We start from the raw sequence: 17,129 nt of genomic DNA, 5'->3' as shown, positions 1-17,129 counted from the left end.
CTGCTCATCCTCCGGTGGGGGAAAGGCTGACCCTCCGAAAACGGGTCAGGAAGGCCATCATGAAGAGGCTACAGAGAGTTTGGGTAATGTATCTATTTACTGTCAATTACCCTTCATCTAGAGATGCCCCATGTTGTCCAGTGCAGTTCCACTTTACTTCCGGCCATTCTGATCATTTTCAATCAGAACAATAGAAAGGAATTTATACAGTGTCGGGCTGGCCCACCAGGATACCAGGAAAACTCCCGGTGGGCCCAGATGTCAGTGGGCCCTTGTGCTGCTAAACTTTTGGCCTATTTCATGGCCATTCCGTATTTCTATGAGAAAAAAGAGGCTAAATAGATGGAATAATTGTTTATAGTATAAAGAGAGCAGACTAGGAGAATATAGGTTGATTGAGGAGATGAAGAATAATATTACTGAGAGTGGGCCCCTGGTCTAAGGTTTTATGGTGGGCCCCTGGTCTAAGGTTTTTGGGTGGGCCCCTGGAGTCCCAGTCCGACACTGACATTATACACCCTGTCTGTTCAGCCCGCAGGCTGATCACTTTGAGGGCTTACATGATAGACCAATTTATGACTGCCTTAAGCTTGTAAAAGGTTGCTAACAGAGGCTGAGATCTAAGTCTGCAGATAAAGTGTTGATTTTATAGTAGGCCAATAAGAGGGAAGGTAGTTAACTCTTATAGGGCTGCTGTGAATCTAGCCTGGATATCCATCTTTAGAAATGGGTTGCCACTGGGTAATGAACTGGCACCAAGTGATCAAAGAGTATAAAAGAATAAATGGTGCATGCTCACTGAGATTGATAAAACTGAGATTCATAACAGGCCCTGGCATTGTATATGTAAAGAGACCCAAACAGTCCCCACAGACCTAACAAATAGTATGCTCTTAAAGACAGGCTAAGCCTTTTATATCAGAAATAAACAAGTATTTGTCTGTAATTTATTCTTATTTCAACACTTTCTAAACATTTTCTTTTCAGCATTCCACCAGAAAACTCGCCTGCTGCCATCGATCCACCGCCACCACCTGAATCCTTTTTACTTGTCCTGCAAGTGTGTAACTGTGTGTGTATATGTGTGTCTAGCCATGATCCAGGGTGTAGAACTGACTGCCATTTCTAGGAGTCAGGAAGGAATTTTTACCTTCAGTGCAGATTGGCTGTTAAGCACTTGGTTGGTTTTTTTGCCTTCCTTTGGATCATTAGCTTCTTGGGTGCATGCTCGGGGTGCGTGTGTAGGAGGGTGGGTACATGTATGTAGGAAAGAGGGTGGGTATGTGTATATGAGGGAGGGTGGGTGCATGTGTGTTGGAGGGTGGGTGCATGTGGGCAGGAGGGTGGGTGCATATGTGTAGGAGAGTGGGTGGCTGTGTGCAGGAGGGTGGGTATGTGTAGTTTGTCTGTAGGAAGGTGGGTATGTGTGTATATTGGAGTGCGGGTACATGTGTGTAGGAAGGAGGGTGGGTGCATGTGTGTAGGAGCATGGGTGGGTGTGTTTCCTGTAGGAGGGAGGGTGCGTGTGTGTAGGAGTGTGTGTGTGTTTTGTCTGGAGGAGGGAGGGTGGGTGCATCTGTATAGGAGGCTGGGTGCATGTGTGTCGGAGTATGTGTGCGTGCGTGTGGGTGTGTATGTATGTGGGAGGGTGGGTGTGTATGTATGTGGGAGGGTGGGTGGGTGCATGTGTGTAGGAGGGTGGGTGAGTGTGTTTTGTTTTGTGTACGAGGGTGGGTGCATGTGTGTAGCAGGGAGGGAGTGTAGGTACATGTGTGTAGGAGAGTGGGTATCTGTATTTTGTCTGTAGGAAGGTGGGCACATGTGTATATTGGAGTGTGGGTACATGTGTGTAGGAAGGAGGATGGGTGCATGTGTGTAGGAGCGTGGGTGAGTGTGTTTTCTGTAGGAGGGAGGTTGCGTGTGTGTAGGAGTGTGTGTGTTTTGTCTGTACGAGGGAGGGTGGGTGCATCTGTATAGGAGGGTGGTTGTGTGTTTGTAGGAGGGTGGGTGAGTGTGTTTTGTGTGTATGAGGGTGGGTGCATGTATGTAGCAGGGAGGGAGTGTAGGTACATGTGTGTAGGAGAGTGGGTTTGTGGGTTTTGTCTGTAGGAGGGATGTAGGGTGTGTGTGTGTGTAAGAGGCTGGGTGCATGTGTAGGAGGGAGGTTGGTTAAATGTGTGTAGGAGGGTAGATGACTGTGTGTAGGATGGTGGGGCATGTGTGCGGGTGGGTGTGTATGTATGTATGTGGGAGGGTAGGTGCATGCGTGTAGGAGGGTGGGTGTTTTTTGTGTGTACGAGAGTGGGTGCATGTATGTAGCAGGGAGGGAGGGTAGGTACATGTGTGTAGGAGAGTGGGTTTGTCTGTAGGAATGAAGGTGGGTGCCTGTGTTTATTGGAGGACGGGTACATGTGTGTTAGAAGGAGGGTGCGTGCATGTGTGTAGGAAGGAGGGTGGGTGTGTTTTGTCTGTAGGAGGGAGGGTTGGTGTGTATGTGTAGGAGTGTGTGTGTGTGTTTTATCTGCAGGATCGAGGTGAGTGCGTCTGTATAGGATGGTGGGTGTGTGTGTAGGAGGGTGGGTGCTTGTGTGTAGCAGGGAGGGAGGGTAGGTACATGTGTGTAGGAGGGTGGGTTTGTGTTTTTTGTCTGTAGAAGAGATGGAGGGTGTGTGTGAGTGTGTGTGTAGGAGGGAGGGTGGCTGGTGCATGTGTGTAGGAGGGAAGATGTATGTATGAGGGGTGGGTTTGTATGCAAGTGGGAGGGTGTGTGCGTATGCAAGAGGGAGGGTGGTTGCATGTGTATAAGATCGAGGGTGTATGTATGAGGGATGGGTTGGTACATGAGTATAAGGTGTGGGTAGCAAGTCTATGTAGAAAGGGTTGGTGGGAGCCTGTGTAGGGGAAGGATGGTGGTTTGATGTGTGTGTGTGTGTAGTTGAATTATTGTTTGTTAATGAACTTAGAAAGCCATGGTCCAGGGAGTAAAACCGACTGCCGTTTGGAGTCAGGAAGGAATTTTTACCTTCAGTGCAGATCATTCCCAAGCACTTTAGGGTTTTTCTCCTTCCTCTGGATCATCAGCCGTTAGGGATGCCCAAACATAAATTGGCTATTTATTTTAATAAATCCTGTGCTCAATGCCTGGTTTCCCCATAAATATGTCTCTGTGTTTTTCAATCCCTATGGTGAATATTGAGGGAAGGGGCTCCTGTGCCTCATTCTATTAAAGATGACTGACAGTTGGGTGACGGACTAATTAATATTGCTGGGGCTGCTCAAAATGGGCAAAGGCGGCATGGGGTAAAACTGGGTGGTTGTGCTGATAGAGGGATTTAGTTGAAGAAGGGAATGGGTTAATATTTCTGCAGGGTTAATTGATTAATATGTACATGATGGGGCTAAAAGACCTAGGGACGCATACTGGAAGGAACTACAAGATTGCTTTACTCCATAGGCCACAATGCAATAGCATTTCTAAGTCTGCGTCCCCTTTCTTAATATGGGAATTCTAGCCACTTCCCACCAGCCTATTGATAGGCGGGGGTTCCTGCTAAAGTGATGGAGGAGTATTTAATTTCTACTTGCCCCCACAATGACACACTCTGTTGTTTGCTAGGCCTGCCAACACTGTGAGGGGTAATAAGGAAGGTAGGGGCAAGTTGGGTCAACCATGTCCCTGGACCCACAACTCCCCCACTCAGTACAAAAGGTCACATGGACATGAGCGCTGAACAGTAACTTTTGGCCAAAGGATTATTAAGCCTGCCACCATGTCAAGGTAGACTCTTTAATAGTCTCAGAAACATCCCCACAGCACAGATCCCATTCTGGACACTGTGCTGATACAGCAGATGCACCTTATTTGGCTATTGTGCTGATGTTAGATGGACAGAGGGGCACAATTATACTAAAACAAGGATGATGACTGGTTACTATGGGACCATGGGAAGAAGTGCTTACATTGTAACATGTTCTATTGCTAATTGTTCCCCCATGTCCTCACAAGCTTTTGGGACATAAGAGTGATTATTTACCCTGTATTGTAACATTGTGTATTAATGTATACCTCAAATAAAGCCGTCTGGTTAATAACCTGAGTGAATCTGATTGGTTTGAATCAGGCCCCAGGGGAACTTGGGGGCCAGGCTCAATTTGAGTAAGTATTTATTCAAATCCAAGAGGGGCTTACTCTTTGTGGTCCAGAATCCTATATCCCAAATCGAGAATCCTATGGGAAGAGGAGCGAGAATATATGAACCCAACATTGGTCATATCTTTATATATGGAAAAATATGGCACAAACCCGCTAAAAGTAACCCAAATCCGTATCTTGGTTAGGTTGGACTTTAAAAACCTGCTTGAGGTTTAAATTAGTAGCCCAATTTGGCAGGGAAACCTTGTGTCATATTGTGTTACTGACATCAGTCTATATGCAGCATCACTTCCTGTTTCCCAAGATGCAATGGCCTGGTCACTGCCAGAGTAATGAATGATTTTTGCTGCTGCCCCACCCATCTGTCCCTTACAAGAAGAATATACCCCCCATACATACCTTGTATATTCCCCAACTAATGACAAAGCCCTTTCTATTGTTTGGTCATAGTGTAACCCCATCTATACCCATTATTATATTCCTTAGAGTTTTGCCCCTCAGAGTGAATGAAGTTTATCAGAGCACAAGTCACATGACTTGGGGCAGCTGGGAAATTGACAATATGTCTAGCCCCATGTCAGATTTCAAAATTGAATATAAAAAAAATCTGTTTACTCTTTTAAGAAATGGATTTCAGTGCAGAATTCTGCTGGAGCAGCACTATTAACCGATTAATTTTGAAAAAAACATTTTTTTCCCCATGACAGTATCCCTTTAATGGTTTGTTTCTCATTTAAGCGGAGACAACGACTGGCTCAGGGTTGGCCTGGCCCAGGGGTGTCCAAACTACAGACCACGGGCCAAATGCGGCCCGCCATCCAATTTTAATTGGCCCGCAGCAAAGAGCAGAAGAGGAGCCGAACGTCACAGCAGCACACCTGATTTGAAACATTGGCTCTGGCGGCAGCTGCAGATCCAGCAACCCACACCCTGACAAATTCTAGCGGTGCAAAAAGAAAATAGTGATCAGACGCCCACAGCTTGCTCGCCTTGCATGTTATCAGCAGAGCATTCACGTGTGATTCCATACCCCCTGCTGTTAAATGGACTGTACTTATATACGGATGTATATCTCGCGAGATGAGACTTGTGACACCTGACTAGTTCCCTGATAGGGAACTGAAGCCTGTCTCAGTTTGTGTGACTGGAGGGCTGTGATTGGCTGTCCTCCTCCTACTGTGCTTCTGGCAGGGATGTTAGGACACACCCACCCCTAGTGTCGGACTGGGACACCAGGGGCCCACCAAAAAATCTTAAACCAGGGGCCCACCAAAAGTTTTTAGACCGAGGGCCCACCCTCAGTACGATTTTCTTCCTCTTCTCAACCTCTATTCTCCTAGTCTCTTTTCTTTACATACTATAATCTATTATCCCACCTATTTAGCCACTTTGTTCTCATAGAAATAGGGAATGCCCGTGAAATAAGACAAAAGTTTAGCAGCATGAGGGCCCACTGACACCTGGGCCCACCGGGAGTTTTCCTGGTATCCCGGTGGGCCAGTCGGACGCTGCCCACCCCTCATTTGAAACACAGACAGGGACCAGTAAACAACTATAGGGAGCTCTAATAAAGGGGCGATTTTTAAAGATAATATAATCCTGTATGTCTCCTTTAAATTATTTGCTTTCTTCTGGCTCTTCCCAGCTTCCAAATGAGTGTCACTAACCCCATCTAAAAAAACAAATGCTCTGCAAGGCTACACATGTATTGCTATTGCTACTTTTTAATATTCCTCTTTCTATTCAGGTCCTCTCCTATTCATATTCCAGTGTCTTATTCAAATCAGTGCATGGTTACTAAGGTAATTTGAACCCTAGGAACCAGATGGCAGAAATATCAAACTGCAGATCTGCTGAATTAAAATCTAAATAAAGGCAAAACCCACATATAAATTATTAAAACCAGTTGCACATTATATCAGAATATCACTCTCTACATCATACTAAGGGGCAAATTCACTAAAGTGCGAAGTGGCTAACGCTAGCGCAAATTCACCAGCGTGACGTCATTTCGTTACTTTGCCGATTTACTAGCGGGCGCTGGCGTAAATTCGCTAGCGAAGTGGACCTACTCTAGCGCTACTTCACACACTTACACCAGGCGAAGTAACACTATGGCGAATGGGACATAACTACGCTAATTCACTAACTTGCGCATTTTACTGAATGTTACCTCTTGCGCCAGACTTGCCTTCACCACTTCAGACCAGGAGAAGGGCAATAGAGTAGATAGGGATTGCTTCAAAATAAGTTGACATTTTTTATAAGTCCCAAAAAACACTGGCGTCTTTTCCTTTTTTAAGGGTGATAGGCTGAAAAAGATAATACATTTTTTTGGGGGTACCCTCCTTCCCCCCTACATTTCCTAACATATGGCACCTAAACTATACAGTGGGCACATGTATAGGGCAATATAACAACTCTATTTTATCTTATGAAGCTTTCCCAGGCTTCTGTAGTGTAATGTATTGTTGCTACATATACATCCATTGTACTTTAACTTGGCGCAGTGTGCAAATTAGGCATCACTAGCGTAACTTCGCTTTGCTTGACGAATTAACGCTAGCACAACTTCGCAACCGTTCGCCTCCGAGTGAAACTTCGGATTTTAGTGAATTGGCGGCGCCCTGGCGAAACTTCGCCTGGCGAAATGCGGCGAAGTGTTGCGAAGCCGTTGCTAGCACATTTTCGCTGCTTAGTGAATTTGCCCCTAAAAGTTAGCTTAACTGTGAACAACCCCTTTAAGGTTTATTAGGGGTATTGGCAGCAGGAGATGGTAATTGGAGTTCCCCTTGGAAATCTGCTTTTAGAAAGTGATATTCTCTATCTCTTTGTTATTATTTTTTTATTCAGCAGTTCTTCAGTGTGCAATTTCAGCAGTCTGGTTGCTAGGGTCCTTGATATGAATAAGAGAGGACCTGATTAGAAAGATGAGCAATAAAAATGTAGCAATAACAATACATTTGCAGCATTACAGAGCATTATTTCTAGATGGGGGTCAGTGACCCTATTTTAAAGCTGGAAAGTCAGAAAAAAAGACAAATAATTTAAAAAAAAACTATAATTAATATTGAAGATCAATTTAAAGTTGGATTTAAAGTTGGATTACTATAACATACTAAAAGTTAAATTAAAGGTCAGCCATTCTTAAAATACTCCATTAATAGGTGTGAAAATGAACTGATGAGTAAAGAGTAATAATTGTTTTGTTGTATATGTGTATTGGGGGTATATTTACATCCATCTAGAAATTGCTTATTGGCTAAATACACTATTTTAGTGAATGTATCCAGTGATCTGTGAACTGATGGTATGTTAGCTCAGTCTTAAAAAATCACATTCCTTTCCAGGCTTGTATATGCGGAGGGAAAGATATTAGAACCCCATGACCTACAAACCAACCGAGATATATGAATTACATCTCAGTGCTCATTTCTGACTTTTCAGGAGGCAGCGACATGACTGCTGTAGTCATGAATATGTTATGGAAATTAACTAATTGAATATGGAGTTGCTATCCATCACTTAAAGAATAGGTTGCTGATTACTAACTTTGTAAAGGTGATTAAATCTTTTATTTTAGTCATAATTTTAACAATTTGTTAAAATGGATTTTGAATCCTGCAGTATGTGCTAGGATTGGGCAAATTTCCGATATTAAACTCCAGAAGTACTATTCTCACACATGGGGGTGTTGAAGAATGTGCATTGGGCTTGTCTGATTTTTCTGTAAGATGTGCACTGATCCATGAGATAGAGTAAGTGATTTACTTTACTCTGGGGAGGGGGGATTTCCAACATATTGGCATCTCTAGTATTTTATTCTTTAGGTGTCATTTAAAATGAAATGTATGGGACTTCCGGGGGGCGTGCCAAAGCCAATGGCCGCATCTTACCTGAGCTCCGCCGTCATCTGCCAATATCTGCGGTTTCAAGCAACACAAACCCGCTGAACTTGCAGGACGAGGGTGGTGACACCACCGCGGAATACCTGGGGGCAAACAGGGACTCGATCCTTCCCGACTCTCCCCCATTTTGCGACCCCGGAAGCCAGCGGTTTTACGCGCGCAGTCGCTAGACGCAGTCCCCTGCCGCACGGGCCCCTCGCCAAGACCGGACGAGGACCCCATCCCGGTGACGTATACGCTGCTATCTCACATTATTCACAGCTGTACTTACCGATCCCGGGGGGAGGCCTCGCCCAATCACTCTACGCTGATTGTAGTTGCTGAGGCTTGTGCGGCGGCAGCATCAAGTAGGCAGGCCCAACGCACCACGCGGCCCTGATTGCCCCTTACCTCCGGGCTCAATACACCTTACAGCCTACTATTGCCGCTTGCCTAAAACTCCTGCAGTTGGCTATCACTCTACCGTGGTCACTTCCTTTTGCACTGCGGCTGTGTAACACGGATACTGCCTTTTGTAGATGGGCCATATTTGTTGGACATAACGGTTGGCCTGGATTATTGACTGGAGGGATATACATCATCACTGCTCCACATTCTTAAATTGGTCCCTCTCACAACGTAGCCACCATCTATCCCACAACTGGCCAGTGACGCAGTTACATATTACCATTTCAGAAAGGATAGTGACACGCCAATTTCTGCCGTGTCCACAAGAGGGCACCACAAGACAACTTTTAGGCTTCACTACATTAACAGCACCAGTACCAATTTCACCCTATATCAGCAAAGTTACCTTGCCATATTTTCACTGCTACTACCGGTGTGTACTACAAACGTTCCGGCGAGCTGTATAACAGGGCGTATACCCGCATGTTTGACTTTTCTGTTTTTACCGAAATTGCTGGACAACAACTGCTGTCTTTCCCCAATCCCCCGTTGCAACAATGTCGATACGGGGAAAGGGGATGTGTTTCTGTTACAACACCTTACGTTCTACCATGATATAGAACCCGTGGATGATACAACCACTGTTTATATGTTCAATTGATATCTGTTTCCTTAAACAGGCTCTGCACACAATTATTCTGGGACTTCCACCACGTAATGGAAAAATATTTAGGTCAACCTACTACTATGACTTCCCATAGGACAATCACCAAACCGAAGGACAAAAAACAAACTCAGGAAGTCGCTCAGACAGAAAGTGACACGGAAACGGGGACCCAAAATGACTCCGCCACTTCCCACATTGATGACATGGTCCATATCCTAGGCCCCCTGCTCGACCAAAAGCTGGCTGGCATCAAGGAATCTGTCTCCGAAATTCTGCAACAAATAACCAATCAATCCCAGAGACTGACCCAGGCTGAAGACAGAATATCCACCCTGGAAGACAATCTTACTACGGCACAATCTACAATTGACCTACAACAAAAGGAGATCTCTATTTTGTCTGACAAAGTAGAGGATTTGGAGAATCGTAGTAGGAGAAACAACCTGAGATTGGTGGGGGTTCCCGAATCAGTTAAAACCAAAGACCTGGATAAGCTTATACATGACTGGCTTCCGACCGCTCTTGGTATTGAGGATCAATACCTTCCTTACTTAGTGGAAAGATTCCACAGAATCAGTCCGCCACCTGCCAAGGACGCTCAACGTCCGCGTCAAGTCATCTTTAAGCTTTTAAATTTTACTGACAAAACCAGAATTTTGGAAGCCTACAGAATAAAACGTAACCTCAACTATGATGGGCATTCCATTCTACTCTTCCAGGATTATTCTGCTTCTGTGACGGCAAAACGCAGGGAATTTGCACCTGTTTGCAAAAAACTTTACGACTCCGGATACAAATTCTCCCTGATGTTTCCGGCAAAACTCAAAATAGTTGAGAGGGATACTGGCAGGATCCACATTTTTGAGGACTCCAAGCAAGCATCCAGATACATTGAGTCTAAATCTCAGACTTGAATTGATGAACATTCCTCTCTCTTTTCCATGAAGCCGGTGTTCCTGTTTGATAGACGCTGTCTCTTTTGCACTGACTCTTATGGAACTTTGATGTAGGGGGTTGGTTCGGCGTTCTGCTGCTACCCGACTTCTGCTTGTTGTTTGCCACTGGTTGGCCACTGGCTTTTCCCTTATTCCGGAGCTCCCACCGTGCTTGGATCTGCCCTATGGATACTGACTGCTATACTATTCCAATTCTTCACGGTTGGGCCTGATGCTGCGACTTTGCCAAACCCCCTTCCCACCGTTTAGTTATGGTTCTCCGCAACTTCTGCATTACCTCTCAAGGGACTTTGGTTTGGAGGCAGGCCAGTCATTCTACTGCTACTGATTTTGACTTTAAGCCCGGAGTTGTGACCGTGTTCAGATATCTCATGCAGCTTTAGAATATGCCCCTCCACTTCTCCATGGTTTGACTAGATACTGTATCCTTGCTGAACCGCCCCCCCCCCCTACGTTTGGTACCTGTTTATTATTATGATACCTGCTTCTGATGCTGGCTTTCATTGTTTTCTTGAATGTCTCCACGCCTTCCTCTCTACTCTCCTGCTGCTTAGCCTGCCTGATGCAGTACTGTTAGATTATTCGATTGAACTCTTAAGCTTACTATGACAATTTCACTCCGTTTTCATATACTAGTGTGGTTGTATCTGAAATTTACTGTTTATAATGACTAAACTAGAAAACCCCTTTCCCCCGTTGTATATAGTTATTTTGTTCTTATTTTGTCAAGTGATTGCAACAGATTTCTACACGTACCCCTTCCACATATGCCACGTGGGTTTCCCCGGGATGGCTTCTGCTCGCTGGGACGGAATGCTTATCCCCACAATGCAAAGGTTCATTCCATTAACCCCTAAAAAGGGTATTGGTTAACACTACCATAATGGGTGACCCTACACAGCATTTTCCCCTGAATGATCAGCCCAAACACCTCAAATTACTCTCATGGAACGTAGATGGCTTAAATTCCCCGATAAAACGAAGAAAGGTCTTAGACTTCCTGAAACGGGAGAAAGCACACATCGTTCTCTTACAAGAGACACATTGGAAAACCACTGATACCATAGTACTAAGAGACTCATGGATACAGGAGCAAATAGCAGCATCTTATACTACTAAATCTAGAGGTGTGGTAATTTTACTGAGTAAATCACTGCATGGCTCCGTGACTAAAACGTATAGAGATAAAAATGGACGCTACCTGATTGTAGATGTTGAAACTCCTGACTCAAAATATACGGTAGTTAACGTATATGCCCCTAATGACGAAAATAACTTTTTCTTTTCAGAACTAATGCAAAGGATTGACTCCTGGGGACCCTCCAACCTGATATTGGGTGGGGATATGAATACAGTGTGGGACCGTTTCATGGACAGATCGGATGCCTCCTCTAGATACCCGACCAGAAGGATCACCCCACTGCATACACTATGTGAGTTTTTACAACTGCATGACACATATAGATTTACTTACCCAGATACTAAGGACTACACCTTTTATTCGGGTGCACATGGGACACACTCCAGACTTGATTATCTTTTCCTAGCTGAATCCCAAACCTCCAACATCCTAGCCTCTACGATAGGCGACATCCATCTGTCTGACCATGCCCCAGTCACTTTAACTTTGAAACAAATTGTTTCCAGGTCGACATCATATAGCTGGCGATTTCCTTCCTACCTGTCTGAGAACTCTGATTTCCAAACCTACCTCAAGCAACATTGGGCGAATTATCTAGATGATAACATACAACACTGGGACGACCAAAACTTATTATGGGCGGCTTCCAAGCCTGTACTAAGGGGCCACATCACGGCATATATAATAAAACAAAAGAAATGCTTTAGAGACAAATACATGCTTCTGCAAAAGGAGCTTACGCAACACTATACGGCTTTTAAATGTACAAATTCCGAGGCAGATAAAATAAAATACGCGGACACAAAGGTTTTGTTTAATACTTTATTACACGATAGTGCACATTACAAAATTTCTCATACGAGGAACAGGTTTTATAGATGGGGAAACAAACCGGGTAGGCTTTTAGCCAGATTGACCAAGCTCAACACTACATCACATTTCATCAACAAACTAAAAACAGAAAAGGGTTGGGCTCGGGATACTGAAGCCATTATCACAGAACTAGAATCTTATTTTAAACTTTTCTATGAAGAACACCAGGACCTTCCGGTGGAAGGTCTTTCTTTCCTGCGAGATGCTCAACTATCTAAGCTTTCAGTACAAGATAGGGAGATCCTGGACGCACCTGTAACAGAACAGGAAATCATGTCAGCAATTAAACATCTAAAAAATGGAAAATCCCCAGGCCCCGATGGCTTAAGCGCCGAATATTACAAAATCCTCCTCCCGGAACTTACCCCCTTGCTTACCACGCTTTTTAATGATATTCTACAGGGTTTCCCCCTGTGGAACGAGGCAAATGAGGCGAGGATCATCTTGATCCCAAAAGAGGGAAAGGATCTTACTCTTCCATCTTCATATAGACCCATCTCCTTACTGAACCAAGACCTGAAACTTTTGACTAAAATCATGGCAGACAGGTTACAACTCATCCTCCCACATATACTTACCGTCCACCAAGTAGGGTTCCTTAAAGGGCGACACCCGGTCCAAGCTCTCCGAACGGCGATAGCTGCTATGTATCACTGTAATCTGGAAAAGAGAAAACATGCTATACTAATTAATCTAGATGCGGATAAAGCCTTTGATAGGATAACACATGCGCATCTTAAAAGATTGCTCAAATTTCAACATTTCGGCATACAAATGCTTAACTTTTTTAGAACCTTATATTCACAGTCTTACACTCATGTCACGGCGAATGGCGTGAACTCGCCTAGATTTCCAATACGATGTGGCACCAGACAGGGCTGTCCTCTTTCGCCGCTACTTTTCAACCTAGCTCTAGATCCTTTACTAAGACATCTGCTTAATAGTGACACTTTCCAAGGTATTCGGGTAGGTACGCAACGGATAAAGCTGATAGCATATGCGGATGATATTCTCCTTTTTTTAAACAAACCACCCGTTGAACTACCTGTAATTCTACAAATGATTAGTGCATTCGGTGCTATAGCTGGATTTAAAATCAACCTAGGGAAATCCAAGGCCTTACGCCTACAACACACTACTCCGGCTGATTGGACAAATCCTTTTCCATTCCAAAAAGCCAAACACCACATCAAATTCCTGGGAATCCACCTGACACAACACCACAAGGACATGTACAAATCTAATATTAGATGTACCATTGATCAGATTGAACGAGACACTCAAAAATGGATGAATACGAATTTAACGTTTTCTGGAAGGATCCATCTAATAAAAATGACTATATTCCCTAAATTACTTTATAAACTGCAGATGCTGCCTTACCGCATCTCCGTGACAGATAACAAGAGACTCCAACACATTTTACGGACTTTTATATGGAATAGGAAACGGCCACGAATAAAATTTACCACACTCCATCACCAAAAACATGAAGGTGGACTCAATCTCCCGAATATATTAGAATATAACGATGCGGCTCTCCTTAGATATGCGGGTGACTGGCTCCACCATAGGAACCTATACACCACAATTTCTCTAGACGCTGCCCTATCAGAAGGGATATCACTTAATTCATTACTAAACACACCACTGCAGGAAATCCCTAAGCAACTGCAGGAACATCCCCTATTTATCCACACATATAAAACCTGGCATTCTATTCGAAAGAAAGCAAACCTATCCCCTTTCAATTCGATAAACCTCACCTGGCTTGGTAACAAGGGATTCCCCCCGGGCTTGAACAGCCTGATTTTTAAAGCTTGGCAGACAAATGGCTTACAAAATATTAAAGACATCGTCACCCCTTCCTTCACGTTGCAACCCATCTCAACTTTGCTTCAAAACTACCCGTTTTTGCAACTCCATCAGTTTTCACTGACTCAACTCTTACATTTTGTTGCACAACGACTGACCAAACTAACGGATAGGGACAAAAATAACCTACTTGATTCGCTGTGGCCAAAACGTGATACTATCAAATCTACTGCACATATTTACAAGCAAATTAGGACAACTCTTGATACAGATAATGCCACTACGGCTTTTACGAAATGGAAATCAATTATTCCACAAGCTGACAATGTGGACATCCTTCGATATCACACTCGCATGATGAAACTTTTACCTGCTAGCATATACCAGGAAATGTCCATACAACTGCTACACCATACTTACCTGACGCCTTTAAAGAGATTTCACATAGGTACGGCACACTCAGATCACTGCCTAAAATGCGAAGCGCCTACAGCTGACCTAATACATTGCTTATGATCTTGCCCACTTATACAGCAGTTCTGGAAGGAGGTCGCCAGCTATTGGGAAAACCTGTCTGGTAAAACGCTACCCGTTACTGCCTCCTGGGCTATATTTAGCAAATTGCACTCTACCTTACCCATCTCCAAGCCGGAGCGGGCCCTGGCAGAACGACTGGCGGCGGCAGCCAGGAAATCCATCCTACACACTTGGCTATCTCTAATCCCTCCGCCTTTCTCTCTGGTACGTCAAAAACTACAATGTATTTTCCACCTAGATTGGATAGAAACCCTAACACATAAAGAAAAAACACAGAACTGTTTTTTGACACTTGGATGTCTTACATAAACACCCTTCCGCCACTCACGAAATCACTTACTATCCACACCTTTCAAAACACCACGTGGTATGAGAGGGAGCTGTTGCTGGGGACTGATCTTGTCTGTGAGGCGGACCACCTGTTCAGATCTGCGGGAAACTTACAGCATTCGACCACGAGGGGACCCCCCAGGAGTCATCATCTTAACCAATTATTTACTACTACTCTGCCATAAACATAAGCCTCTACTGCTCTACCCTGCCGTCTTCTGATTATCTAACCGTGAGTAGCTTTCAATATCTGCAATTCGGGGAATGCTTCCCCAACTCTCTCTTTTGCAGTCACTTGGCATAACCTTGATTCATTATTGTTATCTCTGCCTTTTGTTATAGGAATCTGTACTTGACACTGACTGTTTATATTATCTTTCTTTTTTTTTTTTTGTTTATTGCAATTCTATTACAAACTATTTTACATGCTTTTTGAAAAACTAATAAAAACATTTGTGAAAAAAAAAAATGAAATGTATATCTTGTTATTCATAAACCAGTCTAATTGTCACTGTATCTGCTCCATTACCCCACACTGTTATCTTCACCTGACATGCTAAAGCTTTTACTATGTATAGGAAACGTTCTTAACCCACACGTAGCTCCTGCCATCGTGTAAGGGCAAAAAGACCACGAGAAAGCTTTCTCTGGTTATTTTGATATTTATTGATCGTTTAATAATGTGTCCCTCCCGGCCACTTGTATGTGTAAATATAGGCTAATGTTCAGGAGTTCCAATTTGCCAACTTTTGGAAAGGTTAATGTTACTCTCTTGTGCGTAGCTGACAAAAAAACGAAACCATGTGTGTTTACAAAATAACATTACCAAAACTTTACAAAACACTTCTAGTTTGTAGAAGATTAGTGTGCTCGGTGAGTGTGACAGTACAGCACGTGATTTAACCGGACTTCACAACTAATGCCTGTGTCTGTGCAGCAACTCAATGTGCAGCTATTTAGCTTTATCTCTATAGTCAATGTTTTAGACCAGTGATCCCCAACCAGTTGCTCGTGAGCAATGTGTTGCTCACAACCCCTTGGATGTTGCTCAAAGTGGCCTCCAAGTAGGTGCTTATTTTTAAAGCGGAACTATCGCGAAAATTAAAATTAACTATAAGCTTCACCATACTGCAATAAGAAAATGTGTAAATACAATCAATTAAATATTCTGAATTGTTTCTGAAATAATCAAGTTTATATTCACTGTTCCTCTCTCAGGATCTGTTTCTCTTCATTCTGTCTTCATGCAGCAGGTGGGTGTCAGATAATCATTGACTTATCCAATATATCTTATAGGGGGCTTCCTTTCCTAGCAGATGTATTAGAGCTCATTTAAATAACGGATTCCAGTACAAACAAAATCTAACAATAACTGCCTTTTGCACAAATTCTGCACTTAGAGAGACATGATGTCTGGTGATCTTAATAGAGTGAGCTCTATACATCTTCTAGGCAAAAGGAGCCCCCTATAAGAAATATTGGATCTAACGGTCAATGAATATCTGACACCCAACTGCTGCACGAAGAGAGAATGAAGAGAAACAGATGTTGAGAGAAGATTAGTGAATATAAACTTGATTATTTCAGAAATACTACAGCATTTTTAATTGATTGTATTTAGAAAGTCTCTTATTTCAGTATGCTGAAGCTTATATTAAATTTTCATTTTCATGATATTTCCCCTGGCTTGTGGAAAGTTTTAGTTGCATAAAAACCAGGTTTACTGCCAAAAATAGCCTCCTGTAGACTGCCAGTTCACATAGGGGCTACCAAATAGCCAATCATAGACCTTATTTGCCACCCACATGAAGTTTTTTCATGCTTGTGTTCCCCAACTCTTTACATTTGAATGTGGCTCACAGGTAAAATAGGTTTGGGACCCCTGTTTAGAGCATAAAATCTACTTTTGACTCTTCAAACTTTCTCATAGATAACCATCTAGCAAAGTCTTTTAGGAGCTTGGAGTAAACCCCTTTGAAAAAAGACCTAGTTTAAATACCTGGTTTAAGATGGCCATAGACGCAAAGATCTGATCGTTACAAATTGAGGACCGTGTGTGGAAAGTCACGATATTTTTGACGATTTTGCCATACAATCGGATCTATCCCCCATATGAGGTGGGCGATACTGGGCTGAACCCATCATGGGCTCTAAGGCCCAATGATCAGATCAAACCGGGCGGTTAGATCGCGGGACCACATCAACGAACAGGTGCAGTCTGTGATCCGACAGGATTTTTTCTCCTGCCCGATCGATCTCCAGATACCAATTGGGGAAGATCGTTGGAGGGTCCCACACAGGGGCCAATAAGCTGCTGACTCGGTCTGTCACCATTATACCATTATATCTAGTAAATTCAATT

Source organism: Xenopus laevis, chromosome 5S (assembly GCF_017654675.1).
Source record: "Xenopus laevis strain J_2021 chromosome 5S, Xenopus_laevis_v10.1, whole genome shotgun sequence".
Lineage (NCBI taxonomy): Eukaryota > Metazoa > Chordata > Amphibia > Anura > Pipidae > Xenopus > Xenopus laevis.
Note: the sequence above shows the minus strand (reverse complement) of the source record.